This window comes from Lissotriton helveticus, chromosome 3_1 (genome assembly GCF_964261635.1).
Source record: "Lissotriton helveticus chromosome 3_1, aLisHel1.1, whole genome shotgun sequence".
Classification (NCBI taxonomy): Eukaryota; Metazoa; Chordata; class Amphibia; order Caudata; family Salamandridae; genus Lissotriton; species Lissotriton helveticus.
This window is the reverse complement of record NC_136061.1, coordinates 388,144,968-388,164,102: the sequence shown is the minus strand read 5'-3', so window position 1 is coordinate 388,164,102 and position 19,135 is coordinate 388,144,968. Positions and strand designations below refer to the sequence as shown.

The window sequence follows — 19,135 nt, the reverse complement described above, 5'->3', positions numbered from 1 at the left end:
CCAATTTATACTTAGGCCCGAATATCTTTCGAACCTCATATACTCTCGAATCAACGGTGCCTGATATTTCTCTGGATCGCTTACATACAGCAGCATATCGTCTGCATAAAGGGATATGGCGAGGGGGTGCTGCCAAAATGGCAGTGCTGCTGGCGCATATCTCTGCTTTATTATACATGCCAAGGGCTCCAGAACCAAGGAGAACAACATTGGGGATAGTGGGCATCCCTGTGCATATGCGAAAGCGGAAGGAATGACCTGCAGGCTCTCTACTTCGGAACCGAGGGATTTCCCTTTATAAATGTATACTTTGGAAAAATCGGAGGTTTGTTGGAAATCTGCATGATAATGAGGAAGAACTGCAATGAGCAGATTGATATATAAATAGCCTTGAAAAAGCCCTGGCGCGACACGCCAAAGGGGCGAAACACGTGTCGGCTGTTCATGTTTTAACTAGAACAATAAAGATCTCCCTTCTATATAAAAAAATGGACTTTTGACTCAATCTATATGAGTAAGGATTCAGCCTGATGATACACCGAAATGTTGGAAGCACACTCACCTTCCCTTTAAAAACATCCCTGTCTGGTGCCCCTGGAAATTTCAATAGGTCCCGATATATACTTATTGATTCTTACCCTTCCTACTGGGTTAGAGTATAGCAAGCGTATCCACCTCAGGAATGCCAACGGCATCCCCATCCAGTGTAACACCGTGCACATATATCCCCACTGTATGGAGTCAAAGGCTTTGGCGGCGTCCAATAACACCACCACGGCCTTCATCTCCGGGTTTGGTTGATGGAGCACTGCAAATCGGGTTCTTAAATTATGTGATGTGGAGCACTCTGCCACGAAGCCGGATTGATCCGGTAGGACCAAACTGGGAACAAACGGCTGCAGTCTAGTGGCAATAATTTTATCCAGGATTTTAGTGTTCAGAAGTGATAGCGGCCTAGATGATTCACATCTACTTGGGTCCTCGTTTTGCTTTAATAGTCTAATTATGAGGGCTTTGCCTCAGGGTGGGGGGTAGTTTGTCACTTTCGTATGCCTCTGGATATACCGCAAGCAAGTGCAGAGCTAGATTGTCACCATAGGTTTTGAAGAATTCACTAGGCAGTCCATCCACTCCCGCAGCTTTCTCACTCGGTAAGGTCAAGCTGGCCTCTTTCACATCTTCCACTGTCACCGGCTCCGTCAGGCATTCTCTCTGGCTGAGGGAGAGCCAGCCCAGGGCACATCGTCCAGGTAGCCAGCTATTTCAGCTTCGGAGGCAGACTGCCATGGCCCATAGTGCCTGGCATAGAAGTACGAAAATACTATGAGGATATCCAGTGTCTTGTGGCAGAGTTCTGATCTACAATCTCTGCTATGTGTACCTGCGTCTTTGGTTCTGTCAATGTAGAGGCCAGAGTGCGACCTGGTCTGCCACCTCCCCACATGCCCTCGCTTTCCACCTTCTTGATTTATGTCGCACCTCTTGTTTAGTGATGTCTGTATGTTCTGTAATCAGTTCCCTTATCTGAGCTAAAATATCCCAATTGGGGCGCTGTTCATAGCTTCTTTCAAGGGTGTGTAGCTTACTCTCAACGTCCGGCAGTTTCTTACAAAGTGCCCTCAATATCCCCGCCTGCACTCCGATGCACTCTTCCCCGATAGTGACTTTAAAGGCTTCCCATAGCGTCCCTGCTTCTTCTACCAATCCCTCATTTGCTTTAAAAAAGCGTGCAAGGGCCATGCCGATATTGCCTTTAAACACTGGATCTAGCAATGAAGTGGGCTGCAGCCCCCATTGAAACAGGGGTCTAGCATATGTAGGTATCTCAAGTTACAGCAGACCAGGTGCAGGATCAGAGAACGTCTTCCGCAAATGTGATATCCCCATCGCCCAGTTACAAACCACTCTAGACACCAGCCAATAATTCAGTCGGGACATAAGTCCCCTCTTTAGATTTGGGGTTTCTATGTCTCCATATATCTACCAGCCCTTCAGCCTCCATGATTTATTTGACTATCTTAGCCGCCTGCTTCTCATGCCATTCCGTAGTGGCTGATCGGTCTAACATGAGATCCAAATATACATTTAAGTCCCCCCCACCATATAACTACTAAAGAGGGCATGGCCTCCAGGCGTCTCCATACCATTTTATAAAAAGCAGGATCCTCAACATTGGGTCCATATGTATTAACTAGCTCCACCCTCGTGCCTCCCAAGCATCCCTGAACCATCAGAACCCTGCCTTGTTCATCAGTCTCCGTGTGGAGGAGGGTGAACATCGCTCCCTTCTTCACCAGCAATAGCACACCCCTAGAATATCTAGAGCAAGGCGAGGCCCCCTTCACCGCCGCTCATCTATTCCCTACATTATACCCTGTGATTTTTGTGTGGTGTGTTTCTTGCAGCAACCCTACATGGACCTCATGTAGAAGGTCCAGAAACGTGAATACCTGCCTTATTTTTGGGGAGGTTGTTCGAACACTGCACGTTCCATGTGAGCAATTTATTATGCCCCCTATGTTCCGACACTTCCTCTGTGCATCTTGTATATCCAATGGGGTGAGTCTCTTCTCCAGGTGGGCTGCATTATCCTCAATATTGTATATGAGGAGTGCTGCATCAGAATTAGGTAACAAACATTAACACCCCCTATTCCCCCCCACTTCAGCATTACCAACGTGCTAAAGCCATCACAGTGCAATATGAACTCATACAAAGTGACAACAATTACAGATATTTGTCGTAGGGGTATACTCTTTGGGGGGACACCTTCGACTGTAACCCCACCGGGTCGTCAGTAGGTGGCTGAGTGTCATTTTAGGGAGGTTGGTGACAAACAATAGTTTATGTGAGGGCCAGCCATCTTTGATATGAAGAACACCATACGGGGGGACCATATAGCTAATTTGAGGTGCAACCGCTAGTGCCCTCCTTTTTCAGCAGCTGCCAACCGCTCCACCCGCCTCATGAACTCGATCAGTTCAGAAGGCAGTTCAGCAATGTCCCACATGGTTAGAGTGGCCAGCATTTCAAAGTCTTAACATTCTCAGAGGACTACATGCATCAGCCATCTCCGTTGCTCCATGAGAGCCTGCCTAGTCCCCACCAGAGTGGTACAAAATGGGGTGGTGATGCACGGAGCATCTGAACCAATCAAACACTCACACCCAGTCAACAGATCTGGGTTTAATCCATCGCCGTTCTTTAGCCCACTCTGCCACCCCAGTTCAGACATGGCCATATGCAAATCAGTCTGACCCTGTGCCTCATGGGAACAGTCCAGCCCGAACTGCCAAGCCATGCCTTCCCTGGACCGGAAACAAGCTTCCGAGGACCGGTTTCTGGCATTTCAGCCGTCTTCAGCCCGGCTTGCCTGAATCCAGTGGCAAAGTGAGCAAGGGACTCACGTCTGAGCATACCCTGCCAACTTATGACGAACAAAGTGGCACAAAAGGGGGTGGTGATGGACGGAGCATCTGAACCAATCAAACACTCAAACCCAGTCAACATATCTGGGTTTAATCCATCACCGTTCTTTAGCCCACTCTGCCATCCCAGTTCAGACATGGCCATATGCAAATCAGTCTGACCCTGTGCCTCATGGGAACAGTCCAGCCCGAACTGCCAAGCCATGCCTTCCCTGGACCGGAAACAAGCTTCCGAGGACCGGTTTTTGGCATTTCAGCCGTCTTCAGCCCGGCTTGCCTGAATCCAGTGGCAAAGTGAGCAAGGGACTCACATCTGAGCATACCCTGCCAACTTATGGCGAACAAAGTGGTACAAAAGGGGGTGGTGATGGACGGCACATCTGAACCAATCCAACACTCACACCCAGTCAACAGATCTGGGTTTAATCCATCACCGTTCTCGCTGGCAGGTGCGTGTAGAAGCGGATATACTCTCCTGCCCAGGGGCTGCCGCGACTGCGCTTGTCTCAGATCCCTGCTGTGCCTGGTCTGGTGGGGGACCCTGAGGTGTGTACCCCGACCTCTCTGCGGTTCTTTTCGTGGGGGCCCTTCCCCCCTGCTTTTGTGGCCCCTGGATACTTTCCTACTGCCCCCGGCCTCTGCAGATTGGTGGCGCATAAGGAATTTGGACGTGTTGCTTGCCATTGACGCTCAGCGTGGTCTGCCTTCATCCCCCCGTATGAGTGCTAGCAAGATGGGAAGGGGAGATAAGACACAGACTCGACTTCCATTTCATTCAAAAGGCACTAAATCAAAGGAGGAGGAGAGGGCACGCTCGGCGGACTCAGGTGCTGACCAACCGGAGGATGACCCGAATGAGGTTAAACAAATGTTTGCCACCATACAGACGAGTCTATTGGCCATGGATGGTAAAATCGATTCCCTTGTGTATTGAATGGATAGGATGTCTGAGCGCCTCGATAAGCAAGAGGAATGTACTGATATGGCCGAGCGCAGGATTACAGAAGTTGAGGAAGCCCAGACCGAGACGGATCAGGTACAGAAACAAATGGCCAAAACCATCGCCATGCTGCAAGACAAGGCGGAGGACTTGGAGACCCGCTCCGTCACAGTAACATCCGCATAACTGGCCTGCCAGAGTCTATCCCGATGTGCAATGCAGAGCAATTCACAGAGAAACTGCTCATCTCCTTGCTGGGGCGTGACACCTTCTCTGATTTCTTCGTGGTCGAAAGAGCTAGGCCCACGACCCTCTCCGGGCACCCTCCGGGCACCCAGCCGCGCCCCGTAGCTAAGCTTCTGAACTACTGTGACCGAGATTCAGCTCTGCGCCAAGAGAGAGAATTGGGGGAAGCTTCAATACGAGGGCTCTTCTATCTCGCTTTATCCAGACTTTACCATAAAAGTCCAGGAAGCTCGCCGACTCTTCAATCCCTTCAAGAGACAACTCCGTGACCACAACATTACCTACACGATGCTGTATCCTGCCAGGCTGAAGGTGAACCTGGAGGTCTCTTCACGTATATTTACGGAACCGAAAGCGTGCAAAAGGCCGAAACAGGAAGCCTCACGGGAGCATGTGATGGAGTCGACGGAGGGTGCACAGGCTGGCTCCCTCGAGGATAATGACTAGACTTTCCAGATAAGTGACACCTTCACTCTATGTTGATGCTGCACCATGGTCCCACTTTGTTCGCCGTTCTCATCTTGTTGTCCTCTTAAGATGGTGGGTCTGCTCCCCATTATGTACAGGGGTTCCCGGGCCAGTTCGCCTAAAGGATCTACCTACTGTCTATTATCTCAGTTACAGCTATAGGAGTATTCCCCTTACGTATTGGCATGAGTGTTAGCCCTCCTTTGATGCAGATCTTTCTCTGTTAGAGGCAGGATGATACAGATAGACGGATATTACTCATCTCCCAGCTTATTGCTCATTGTAATATACCCGTTGCTATTGCTTACCATTCGTTAATGCTGGATTGCCCAACTATGCACAAAGATACATGGCTGGTTGCCGATGGCTGCTTGTTGCGCCTTGGTAACATACGCCCCCGAGTGTTACACACTACATGGCTAGAGGCCATATTTCTCTAAGGGTTGGGGGGGTGGGGGGGGGAGTTGGGGCTGCCTGGACTGTGCCACGAATAGGGTGACATGGTGTGGGAGGGGGTTGGGGGGTCTGTTGTGGCTTATTGTTTGCCGATTATGTTTTCCCTCTCCTTTCTATTTTCTTTTTTGTATCACCTTAGGAGGCACACACCGTGGTACATCTATGCACTCAGCTAATCACCTGGATGCCCTGAGGGTATTCTCCAGTTGCTGTTGCTGCTCTACATCACCCTAGGGAATGCAGACTATGTTGAGGTTATTGTCCTGGAACACTATAGGCCTCAACAAACAACGTAAGATCAGGAAGGTCATTTCATATCTCAAGAGACATAATATCGACATTGCCCTGCTACAGGAAACCCATCTCCCGGTGTCACACCTCCCACAAACCCGGGGTAGGACCCATGGTACGTTCCATGCATCAGGCTTCACCTCGCATGCACGTGGAGTCCTCACGTGGCTTAACCCTAAGGCCTGCCTTACGCTTGAGGAGTTACACACAGATGCCAATGGCAGATATGCGGTGTCTAGATGCAAGGGTAAGGGTTTGGATTGTATAATAGGTAACGTTTATGGCCCTAATATTGACTGTCCCCGCTTCTTCCACGACCTGTTCGCTTTAGCGCGATGCATACCTGACATCGCACAAATATGGGGGGGAGGGACTTTAACTAAACTCTCAACCGGGGTTTGGACCGATCTGGGGGTCCAACACGACGCCGCTCACAAACTGCAGAGGCGATCTTAGATGCTCTGACAGAATTGAACTTGGTAGACATATGGCGCTCATACTCTGGGGTGGCTGGTGGTTTTACGCACTACTCTGCACTGCATGATCTCCATACCAGAATTGTCTATTGATTCTTGGCCGGCTCACTTAGACATGTGCGTGACTGCGAGGTCTTTCCCCGTACCTATTCTGACCACTCCCCATTGCTACTTACCCTAGAGTCCTCCGCCAGGCGGCCCCCTCCGTTCACATGGCGCCTATCCCCCATATGCGCTACTAGATGAGGCCTTCAGGGCAGAAATGGTGGAAGCTATGGAAACCTTCTTTGCTACAATTCTGGGCTCTGTACCGCACTTTACCACTATATGGGAGACCTTTAAGGTGTACATCCGGGGAATTGCAATATCAAAGCATTCAGAGGTTTTGAGATCAATTTGGGGGTGGCTAACCCTACTAGAAGCAAAACTTGCCGACCTTGAGAGGGATTTGCGCCACACTAATGACACTTCACTATTGACTACACTTAAGGAAACAATGGAAGAATATTATGCAGGGGCAGATAGCGAGGTCAAGTTACTGGGGAAAGATGCAGTTGCAAGGGTGTACGGAGAGGGAGAGCGACCTGGTGTGACGCTTGCGAACCTCATGAGAGGGTGACGGGACTACACTCCACCTATACAACTGACCACGGAGGAGGGGACAACCATAGTGGATTCAGACGGCGTGGAAGAACAATTCCGGCAGTATTATGCTAATCTATATAAAACCCGCTCCCACTCCACGCACTCAGACATGTTAGAGTACCTTGTATACATCAAACTCCCCTGGCTGTTGGGACTCCCACAGAGAATACCTGATGCGTCCTCTGGAAGCGTGGGAGATTCACTATGCACTTGGGCAGCGTGCCGGGGCAGGACGGGCTCACTGTAGGATTCTATAAGCAATTTAAGGAACTACTCACCCCACACTTACTCACTTTGTTTGAAGAAATGGCCGGAGAGGGCATTATGCCCCCCTCGATGAGGGAGGTGCTCCTAGTTGTCCTCCTGAAGCCCGGGAAGCCCCCACAACATTGCTCCTCTTACCGGCCGCTCTCACTACTAAATGTAGACACAAAGATGTTCGCTAAAATTCTAGCGAATAAATTGAGCCCCTTAATGCAACCTTTGTGGGGGCGGAACAATCTGGCTTCATCCCAGAACGCACACTCACACATAATTTACGCACAGTCTTTGGAACTAGCTAACACACCATACCAGATACCAAGGCCGCTGCAGTTTTTTTGGATGCTGAAAAACATTTGATTCAGTAGAGTGGCCCTTTATGTTATTGACCCTGGAAAGAATGGGGCTGGGGGAAATATTTTTATGCCTGATTAGCACCTTATACTTGGACCCGGTGGCTTGAGTTCGGGTGGGGTACGTGGTCACTGCACCTTTGAAGATATCCAGAGGTACCAGACAGGGGTGCCCGCTATCCCCGTTATTATACGAACTGGTGGCGGAGCCACTGGCCTGTGCAATGCGCGAATACCATAGCTGTAGAGGGATTCGGTTCCCAAGGTATCATCTTATAATTTCAGCGTACGCAGACGATACCCTACTTTATATCAGTGATCCTGCCCAAAACATGTCTTTCATCCTTAGCAAGGTGGTGAAATTCGGGGAACATTCGGGGTTAAAAATTAACTGGGAGAAGTTGGTCATATTTCCTCTCACCCCAGCGACGCTCCGCGAGGAACTAGACTTACCCCTACAATGGACCTCGGACCCAGTACGCTACTTTGGGGGATACAGATTCACACGGACCCTGAGCTGGTGTTTCGAGAAAATTACGGCCGCGCTATCACTAAGCGCGAGGAAGATATTGCGAGATGGGTCCGCCTCCCCCTCTCCCTTTTGGGCAGAATATCTCTTATGAAAATGGTGGTTCTTCCCAAATTTCTTTTCTAGTTCCTCAAAATTCTGATGGTTTTGCCCACTCATTTTTTCAAATCACTATGGACACTGCTGATTACGTTGCCGTGGGCCGGCAAACAGCCACGGTCAAGCAGGAATAATTTGGTATTACCATACTCTATGGGAGGGCTGGGTGCCCCCGACCTTGATCTTTATTATCGTGCTGCCCAGGCCTCGCATGCATATTATTGGTTACTTCAACAGCCGACTCCCCCACACATACACATTGTCGCAATCACCTGCCCATTTGGCGATGGCCCTGTTGCACGCGCCGGGACCCTAGATTCGATTAATGCCACTACACATGCCTGGCAAAATCTTCTTAACCTCCAAGCACTCCTAATATTATACTTCCCTATCACCCCTATTGCCTGGTGCGAATGGCTCCCGACTCTTACTGCCCCAGAAGCATTAAACTCACTATTGGTGACTTCAAGGACGGGGTGGGCAGAGAAGAAGACAGTTTAATAACGGCTGAACCCCAAACACTAATTTTAACCACCTTTCACTATTTTAGGGCCCGCAGTGCACTGCGTGAATTACTGGGAGAGGATTTGCAGGAGCCCCCCCAGAGGTTCACTCCTTTACTGCTCTAATACGGGCCAGCTCCCTGAAACGGCTGGTTTTCCAAATATATTCTAGGACCATGGCACTTCGGCGACACCATTATACCAAAGGTAGGCTTGAATGGCAGGCGGACTTAGAGCTCACAATAGACGACAGTATGTGGACATATTGCTGTGAGGCCACCAAGCGTATCTTCCTCAATGGACGTCACCGCCTCATACAATTCAAATTTCTTAATAGAACTTTCACACGCCTGTGCGACTGCGTAGGTTTGGGCTCCGTGAAGCAGCCGATTGTGAGAGACTTGGGAGGGGTGAGGCCGAATTTATACACCTTGCATGGCTGTGTCCGGTAATCGCGTCCTTTTGCTAAAGGTCTTTGCTGAAATTAGTACAGTAATGCAGGTAGTGCACAGTCCTGACCTGCTCCTGGCCCTGCTCGGCTATTCCCAAAAATTGCAGAAACCTGTTAGATGCAGATCCTGAGCAAGGTGCTGGCGACACGCCTAGCACAATTCATTCCACAGCTGATCCACCCCGACCAATGTGGATTTGTGCCGGGCCGCAGCACGGCCATGAATCTTCGGCGATTGGCTCAGCTGATGCTCAGAGACCAGACGGGCATGGACTCAGAGGGCTGCATATCACTGGATCTGAAGCAAGCCTTCGACTCCCTCAGATGGGATTACATGTTCGCAACGCTCGCAAAATTTGGGATCCCACCCGAATTTATTGCCTGGGTCAAACTGCTATACACCCGCCCCACGGCTAGGGTGCGTACCTCCAAATACATTTCAGGTCCCATAGCTATAGCGAGGGGCACCCGGCAGGGCTGCCCACTCTCCCCACTCCTATTTATCCTGGCCCTCGAACCACTGCTCTGTAAACTTAGGACGGCGGCCCCCCACTGCGGTATTCAAAGGCACGGGATGGTACACGTTGTGCCCGCCTACGCCGACGATATCATCTTATATCTCCATGACCTGCGGGGCAACTTGGACCCTATACCTCAATTGTTTGAGGGCTTTAGGTCATTATCAGGCCTCACCATCAGCGAATCTAAGTCCTACGGCTTCACCTTTACGGATGCGGGCTCGTCTGCTCCTCTGCTCTTCACCCCACACGCATTCCAGATGGCAGACACCACATTCAGATACCTCGGGATACACATTTACAGGGAAGCTGCAATGATGATAGATGGCAATCTTGGGAGGGCAATAAGAGCACTGAAATCGCAAATACAATTCTGGCTGTCGCTGCCTCTTTCGATAGCAGGCAGAGTGGCCATCTCCAAAATGGTAATGCTTCCCCGCCTCCTTTATTACTTCACTAATCTACCCTTCCTGATCCCTGCAGCGACCTTCAAAACTCTGGACACACTGCTCACGGAACTTGTGTGGGGGCCGGGGCGCAGGCGCATAGGCCTAACTAAACTACAGCTCCCCTCTGGATCCGGAGGCATGGGACTACCGGATTTCAGGGCTTACAACTACGCGTGCCAGCTACAATGGTTGGCCTACTGGATAGCGGGTCGCAACCTCCACGAGATTAACGTGACGGAAGACGGTCATGCTAAAGGAGAAATAAAGTACCCTGCTCCTACCCCGCTCGAACTTGCCGAGAGATGCCCCACCACTCCTCCGACTAGCTATATCGTACTGGCGAAAGGCATTAAAATACACATCCCCCACGACATCTTATGCCCCCACAATCCCGCTTTTGGGAATCCCACTGGAGTCGGGACCGCTCACAGCGAACAAACTCATGTCATGGCACGAAGCTGGAGTGACACATGTAGGTGACCTGTTTACCGAGGGACGCCTGCTGTCCTTCGAAGACTTCAGGGCCACGCATGGTGTTCCTGGAGGCTCGTTCCTCCTGCATGCTAGCCTCCGCCATTATGTAACGAGCAGGTGGGCACCTGAAGGGCGAGAGCCACTTACAAACCCCTTGATAACGATGCAATACCTCATGGGGACGGGCGGCCACCTGACTAGGTGGCTCACCACTAGCATCAGAGCAGGGAGGGCGATCCCCCTGTCGCCTCTTAGGGCGAAATGGGAAGGAGATATCGGGAGGCCACTGAGGGACAGGGAATGGGACCGTGTCCTCCAGTTTCCCAAGAAGGTAGCTAGGAACCCCAAGTTCAAGTTTATCCAACTGATGTTGTTACACAGAGCCTACCTGACCCCACACTGCATACACATGATGTTCCCTGATACAGTTGGCGTATGCCCCTGATGCGACACGGATGACGCATCGCTAATTCACATGCTGTGGCAATGCCCCAAACTGGGTTATTACTGGACCACTATTAATGACATGCTTGAGGGAACAGGCTCCCTGCCCCACCCGCTCACCCTAGAATATGCACTCCTGGGGCTGGGACCCTCGGCACGCACGAGAAGCGTGGCAACACGTTTTACCGACATGGCCCTATCACTAGCGAAACGAGCAATCACGATGAGGTGGAAGTCATCCAGGCCGCCTGACCCTGATTTATGGAAAGCGGAGGTAATACGATGGGGTAGGGCAGAAGGTGAAGCTCTACAACGGGAGGAACGCAGAGGCCTCAGGAAGACACCGATTTCGCTGGATTGGTTTGCCATTGTGGGAATGTTTGGAACAGGGGACGATGGGGACTCTAATGACTCATTGCACATGTAATACATACGTTCAGTCATACTTGAGATTCCATGTACCGTCACGAACTGTGGTGCACTAGGAGATGGTACGAGAAATCCCGTACTATCATAGACTCCACCCCGGCCTGACTGTGTGGATAGACTTTAATGTACTACACCGTACCATGGGTGTGCCAGATATACATCCTTTGTTCATGCGCATGCAAATGGAGTGTCGGGAGGGATTCCTGAGGGTGGTGGGTGGGGTTTTTTCTAACGAGATGGGTTGTTATGTTGAGTCAGAAAAAGAAAATCAAAATCAAAATATACTATGTACCTGCAAATGCTGGGCAAGTAGAAACATGTTACACCCTGCTTTACTGCTACGTTCGTACCTTTTATGTTTTTGCTCTGATCACTATGCTAATAAACAGATTTTCAAACCTATTAGATGCCTAGTAGATATGGTCCTATTAGTTGAAAAGCGCGTCCTTGCCATGCGCTGGTCTCGCGCTCCCCCTCCCACCCTGGCGCAGTGGTCTAGAGACATGATATTTTGCAATCCTCAAACAGAGGCGTATAGTGAATTGTTACCCCCTAGCAACCGGCCCTAAATCTTAAGGAGCCTATATACTACCTACATGGCATCTCATGCTCAAGCTTCTCCTCCCCCACCTATCTCTGCAGAGGGTACATGATGGTCAGAATGCTTACTGTCGAGATTGGCGCACCTGGGGCGGGCTATTGACTCATGCTTGGTGTGATGTGTAATATTATAGTGTCTCTCTTATTACTTGACGGTCAATGTTATTCAATATTATTAAGTGATTGGCTCTGGACTTCATGTAATTATTGATCACTAGGGTATAGTGTTCAACTTTGATTGCAAATTGTACCATGTCACTATTCACGACTTGTGATATATTGTAAGTATTCATGATTTTTGTTTTCTTTTCTCCCTTTTTGTTGTATAATAAAAAAGGAAAATAAAAATTAAAAAAAATAAAAAACTACGCACAGTTGGTAATCATCAGTCTAGCTAAATAATTAAGAAAAAATGTGAAAAGATTTCGCCCACAATTAAAAAACAAACGACATAATTAAAAATAGCAAAACTAAACAGCTACCAAAGATCAGTCTTCTACAAGTGGTCAGCAACCTTACTGATGATAGTAAAGCAAGCTTTTTCTGAAAACCCCCCATCAAGCAAGTCATTGTGGATATAAAGGCAAGAACATAAAGTTGTGCAAAAATGGCCAAAAAACAATGATCAAAAATGATATATCGAAGTGTGAGGCTGTTTCTAAACCCAATTGCAGAGCAAGACTGGCCTGCAGATGCGGAACCTAGAATCCAACGTAAACAAGACACTAGTAGTGTAAAGTATGATTTACATTATGAGGGCATTTCTCACGAAACTGAATGGTTAACCGAAACAAACATTAACTCTTATCTTCCCGAATGTGCTTTGGAACAGGTTGGTAGGCGGGAGAAGAGGCGGGGTCTTTTGGAAAATTCAGCTATTTACGTATGTCTGTATGTTTCATACTGAAAACCCAATAAAATGTGTTTTAACAAAAATAGAAACTAGGTAATGAGAACATTAATCCGATTTGCAGTTGTTTCTGGAAATTATCAAACACTAGATGCTTGTACTTATCAAGGTGTGTGGTCATGTCCCTTACCTTTCCTCAGCCTATATTAGAAGAAATAAAATGTCATCAATGCCAACTTCTTATTAAGTAACAGATACAGCATCATGATTGATTATAGGTGACAATGCAGACAGTGCGGAGACAATGGAGGTTTCTCGCAGTTCTTCCACATAATATGAAATCTTTGCAAACAGTACAGACTGATTTTGTAAAAAGATTGTAGCAGCAGTCAGGGAGTCCACTGGCTAAGAAGAAGCACTGGCAAAGCCAATAGATTTCACCTATGCAAGATCTCTGGCCTTTATCAATGTTTTTAGGCATGCTGCAAAGCAGCCTGGGATGCTATACAACTTTGCTAAATTAAAACAAAAAGCGATGGGATGCGGCCAGCTTTGACCACGTCATAGCACTTTTTTAGGTCTTGCCTGAGCCAAAGCATGCGATGCTCGGAGAGACTTTTAGTATACGGGTTTCCAAAGTGCTACCAGACCTCGCTGGCCTAACGCTTGCGTTCACGCGAGCGTGCACGCACGCAGCCGCCATCTGCCTCGCTTCCAGCGTGCCCACTGCTGCGCGCACACCACTTGCATGCATACCACACAGCGCGTCCCGTCCTCGCGATCACTTACTCTTTGATCGCGATCACTTTTGCTTTCACGGCCGCGCATAGTTACTTTTACGGGCGCACGGCCAATGCTTGTTCTCCATGTCAGTTATTTTGCTTCTTTTTCAATCAACTCTTCATCCATCTGTTCTCACTTTCCTTACTTATTCGTGCTGTGCCGTTAAGCCCCGATTTAAATGCTGAATCTTCATAGGGATGCTTCGGAGAGTTGTTATGTCCTTGGGTGGAAGGCAGGCTCCTACAGGGCTTATTATGATATCCGTCCATCAAGCCCTTTCTTTCAATCTCTCTCTTTATGTTTTCAATACTACAAACATAATTAGTTTACATATATTAGCAGTGATATCCTTTGCCTCGCAAAACGCAGCCCTGCTGTTAAGTGGAATGTGCAATATACCTGTGTTATGCAGTATATCACAGCTGTGTGGACTGTAATGGCATGGCCATGCAGCATCAGCAGTGTGTGGGGCTCAACCAATCGAGAGGGAGATAACAGAAGCAGCGCAGAGCGGATTTGTAGAAGTGAAGGTTTAACACAATAACACATTTTTGTGATATGGCTGTCTTCTACACCAAAATATTTGGGACCAAACTTCAACTGTGAACATTTATTTGTATGTTAGCCCGAACTTCAAAAGGCCACTGAAAGTTCATGAAAGTATACTCTTTGATTCCCACAACATACAGCTTAATTTCTCACCCTAGCTTGCTGAAATGTTTACATTCTTATGTTGTTTCGTTTTCACGGCTTAAGGGTGTAGAAAATCTGTTCTGAAAGAAGCGTGCAACAAATGACATATCTAAATATTTTTACCTTTGGTTGTAAATTCTGAGAACCGCTCTGTAGAAACATGTTAAATTTATAAAGTAAATTCAAAAGTTGCTGTTGCAGAGCCCTCATCATTATGGTGGTAGCCACTCCCAATCTAAAGGATACTCCTGGCGGTAGCCAGTGTGTGAGTGTAAGTGCATGTTTACACGCCCAACAGCCCACCTCCTCATTACATTCCTGTTACCTGTAATCACAGGGGATCTACCCTGACGCCAGTCTGTCATAATCAGGCCCTACAGGGACAGCTGCAGAAGAGTGTCAGTCTCCCAGCTCAGCGGCTCTTTCAGGGCCTGGACATATAAGCGTCTCAAGTGAGGCTGGAAGGGGTGCACTGACTGGAGCTCACCTTGAAATTGCATCTCCCAGCCTTCTGAGCTTCCAGGACTGTTGGTCTGTATTTACGGTAATCACTTTATCCCTGTAGTGGTTTGGCTTGTTCTGCCAAACACTATAAAGTTTCTCTCAGAAGGGCTTAACTGGTTCAAAAACAGTCTGAAACCAAAAAAGCAATTTACTTTTAATTGAAAAGTGCATAAGCTTATCGGGGCATCTTCTTTCCTCTTTTATAAAGTGAAATGTATCCACCCCATGAAGGATGGCTCCAAGTAGTCCTTTCTTACGTTGGCATGAATTCCCTTCATTCGGCCACCCATGAACTTTCAATAAACAAGCATTTGCAATGCAATAGGTTTGCATTTACGCGTTTGAGCTATTGACATTGCAAATAACAATGCCTTTTATTTTTGTTTTCGTTTTAAAAACTTAAATACAAGGCATTGTTATTTATAATGCCAGTAGCTTAAACTCACGTAACTCCGAGACCTATTGCATTGCATATGCTTGTTCTTTAATCTATGTTACACAGCAGCCAACGTTGCTGAGCAATATATCTAAAAAAATTAAACAAAACCAATAGCACTGACATCCATGCGAGCTAGTTGGCTTTAATGTTTTTAGGTCTCGCCTAGCGTTGCTGCACACATGCGCAGCTCGCTCGGCGAGATTTATTGCAGAAGAGTACTTTTACAAAAGGGCATTAAGCCCCGCCCCTCTTTTCCATTGGCTGGCGTCACCGTTTATGCTAAACGGTGGCCAGCCATTAGAAAAGAGATGTGTGTGTTGCCTCCCTTTGGCTTTTTGTGCCGTCCCACTTGGACTACCTCGCCTGCTTTCCTTAACTGTAGCGATTTCTTATCTTTATGGGGCCATAAAGACAAGAAATCGCTTACGACAGAAGGAAAGCAGGGCGCATGTTTTTTTTTGCACCGCGCTTTCACTTTAGAGTGAAAGCGCGATGCATAAATAAACAGCAGCTGGCTGGTGAGCGCTTTTTTTTGCGTGCGTTCTTTCCTTGTTGCTAGTAGTAGTCAGGCCCTTCATTCTGAATGCTACATCGTCCCGTGCAATTTAGTGGTCTCGCTTTAGGACGGGGGAAGTTACATTTGCCCATAAAAAACATTGGTTTAGAAAAGTTGCAACTATAAGAAACGAAATGGCGATATCCTTTGTGTTAAGTCAGCACACGGAAGGGGCCATGATCTTCTAACTATATGCAGTGTCAGCGTGTATGTGTTTGTTTTAGGATTACCCAGCCTTGCTCACAAGGGCCGATCGCTCCCCAGAGACACTGATCACCGTTACCCGCTTCCACCACATCATGCTTCTGACACCCCCCAGCATACCTTCACCTCTATCGAACCTCCCGCAGTCCGGGACACAATCCCCCCTTACAGGCGTCCTCCTGCACCCATCCACCTTTCGCCTCCTCCCGAGCCAAGCGACCCTCCCTACATCCCCCACCCATCAAAATTTGCACCCCAACCCCCCCCCCCCCCCGCTCACTGAAACCTAAGCTGCCCTCCCAACTCTCCACAACTAGCCCCCTGCTAGCAGATTGAGCCCGGCAAAACCTCCATCCTCACTGAATGGCGACCAAATCGTACCGCCATCCTCCATGTGCCCCGCTGCAAGGTACGTCAGGTGGCCCTGGGCCCAGCCTCGGGTGCAGCCGCCCCGTGGAACCGCACACACTCTGCCCCACTACCCAGGCTCCACCGCCACGCTCAATTTCCCTGCCATCTCAAAGGGGAACAGTTTTCTCTGCACCACCTACACCCATCACCCTCTGCACACCCTGCATCCTCCATTGCAATACACCCCTTCACCCCCCCGCCTGCTCTCACCCTGTGTGTTTCCTGTACTGCTTTCACCCTGCGTGTGTTTTGTGCTGCTCTCCCCCTGTGTGTGTCTTGTACTGCTCTCACCTTGTGTGTGTCTTGGGCTGCTCTCACCCTGTGTGTGTCCTGTGCTGCTCTCACCCTGTGTGTGTCCTGTGCTGCTCTCACCCGGTGTGTGTCTTGTGCTGCTCTCACCCGGTGTGTGTCTTGTGCTGCTCTCACCCTGCTGCTCTCCCCTGTGTGTGTCTTGTGCTGCTCTCCCCCTGTGTGTCTTGTGCTGCTCTCCCCCTGTGTGTGTCTTGTGCTGCTCTCACCCTGTGTGTGTCTTGTGCTGCTCTCACCCTGTGTGTGTCTTGTGCTGCTCTCACCCTGTGTGTGTCTTGTGCTGCTCTCACCCGGTGTGTGTCTTGTGCTGCTCTCACCCGGTGTGTGTCTTGTGCTGCTCTCACCCGGTGTGTGTCTTGTGCCGTCCTCACCCGGTGTGTGTCTTGTGCCGTCCTCACCCCATGTGTGTCCTATGCTGTCCTCAACCCATGTGTGTCCTGTGCTGCTCTCACCCTGTGTCCTGTGCTGGTCTCATCCTGTGCCCTGTGTGTGTGTGTCTTGTGCTGCTCTCGCGGCCCCCTCCACCCCTGTGTTCTCACCCCTCTCCTTGCCATGTATTTTTATCACCCCTTCCGGTCCCATGCTTAGGAGCTGCAGTCTCTGGGCATATGAGCTATGGCAATACTGCACAATTATTGTATTTATGTTGAAGTAGTTTGCGTCTTGTGCGCGCTTTTCAACAGGAGCTTGTAGAACTGCAGCCCTCTGTTCCCTAACGCCACATAAGTAACTTTGAACTGAAGAGGTCTTGAACGAAGCGCTGTTCGCTGCGAACATTTCAAGAATATTCTTCAGCGCTATACATGCAGATACGTGACCTCAGATGACGTGCTTTTACCATTTTTTATAGCTGTGAAAGTATGCGGTATGTATCCGATCCTAGACAGATGTAGTGAGTAAGAGTATGTACGTAGTGACAGTAACAATTGAATGAGGTAGAAACAGAAGCTCAGATTATTCGTAATTTTTGTACAGTGCTTAAATCGTTGGTCAAGACACGAGGAAGGGTGATGGAGTTGTGTACTGACGACAACGATTGCGAGCAAAGGGGTTTCAAGTTGTTTTTACGGTTTATACTTTATACAGTGATCTCTTTATATTGCTTTTATTTTCATTATGCAATTTTGTTCATCAGATATATGCTTATGTAATAACATTTCAATTGATTACATTGCTACATCTTACTGTCGTGCAATAACACGTTCGTTTATAACTGCATGAACAATACATTCCGAAGAGTTGTACACGTCAATATTATGTACCAACCTTATATTGAGAAACTCTAACCGTTGAGGATGTATTCCTGTCTAATAAAATTCCTGTTGTTATCATATATTGGACTTTTTTTTTTTTTAAATTGCACGAATGTTGCCACATTTCAAAGTGCTTGCATGGTTTGTAGGGGTGACCTACGAATAGTAATTGAGTTGTTGTTACAACTGCTGTCCCTACAATAGGGGCTATTGCTGTGGTAACTTGCGAATTAATTCTAACTTGTAAATAACTTCACGTTTTGTAAAAATATCCATTATTTGAAAGCAACTCAAGTTATATGTCAAAAAATAGTGCTAGGTAATACGGTGAGCCATCTAGAATGTTTGTTCAGTATGGAAACAGTTAATGTACGCACCGCACCACGTGACTCCTACGTGAACCATTCGTATTCATTACCTCAGATAAAAGCCCACCTAAGTGTCAGTGTGCTGTGAAATGAAAGCTTTTGACTTAATCGAAGGACAAACACCACATAATGCACCGCAGATACGCTGCTGCTTGTATACAGCACACAGTGGACAGCCTCTAGCCGCTAAAAATCACAAATCATAAGCGTCGCACAGGGCAAGTGGGGTCTTCTAAACCCGCGGCTGTGAGACCTCAAACTTAATTGGCACATCTTGCCTTCACTGGTTGTTTTAATAACCTGGCGTGAAAGAGTTCGCATGAAGCTGGAACATTCCCGGGTTGCCCAGGTCACCTTTCATTTAGTTAAAGCCATTTGCTTTGCTATACAATACCATTAGCAAAGTAAATGGCTTTAACTTAATCAAAGGCGAGACCTATTGCATTTTCAATGCTTGCTTTGTGAGCGACGGCGGGCTGGAGGGACAGAGGGAACCTGTGCAAGGGGTTCAGCAACACAACAGACATTGGAAGGATGGCGGGGGCAAGCAACACGCGGGAGGAGTGGGAGGGAAGTAGCAGCAAAACAGAGGCCAGGTGAAGTGTGGGATAGTAACCAATCTCAGGAAAAACCAAAAAAGGTTTGCAGTGGTATCATGTCAAGTCAATAGACACATTAGCTGATAAAAGATCCAGTAGACATCAT

At 48.3% G+C, this 19,135-nt stretch overlaps 1 protein-coding gene across 4 annotated transcripts in view; it reads right to left on the bottom strand.

Moving 5' to 3' along the window:
• SMG6 (SMG6 nonsense mediated mRNA decay factor) overlaps positions 1–19,135 on the bottom strand; it is a 1,202,478-nt gene that overhangs the window by 1,069,560 nt on the left and 113,783 nt on the right. The gene's annotated exons all lie outside the window — the stretch shown is intronic.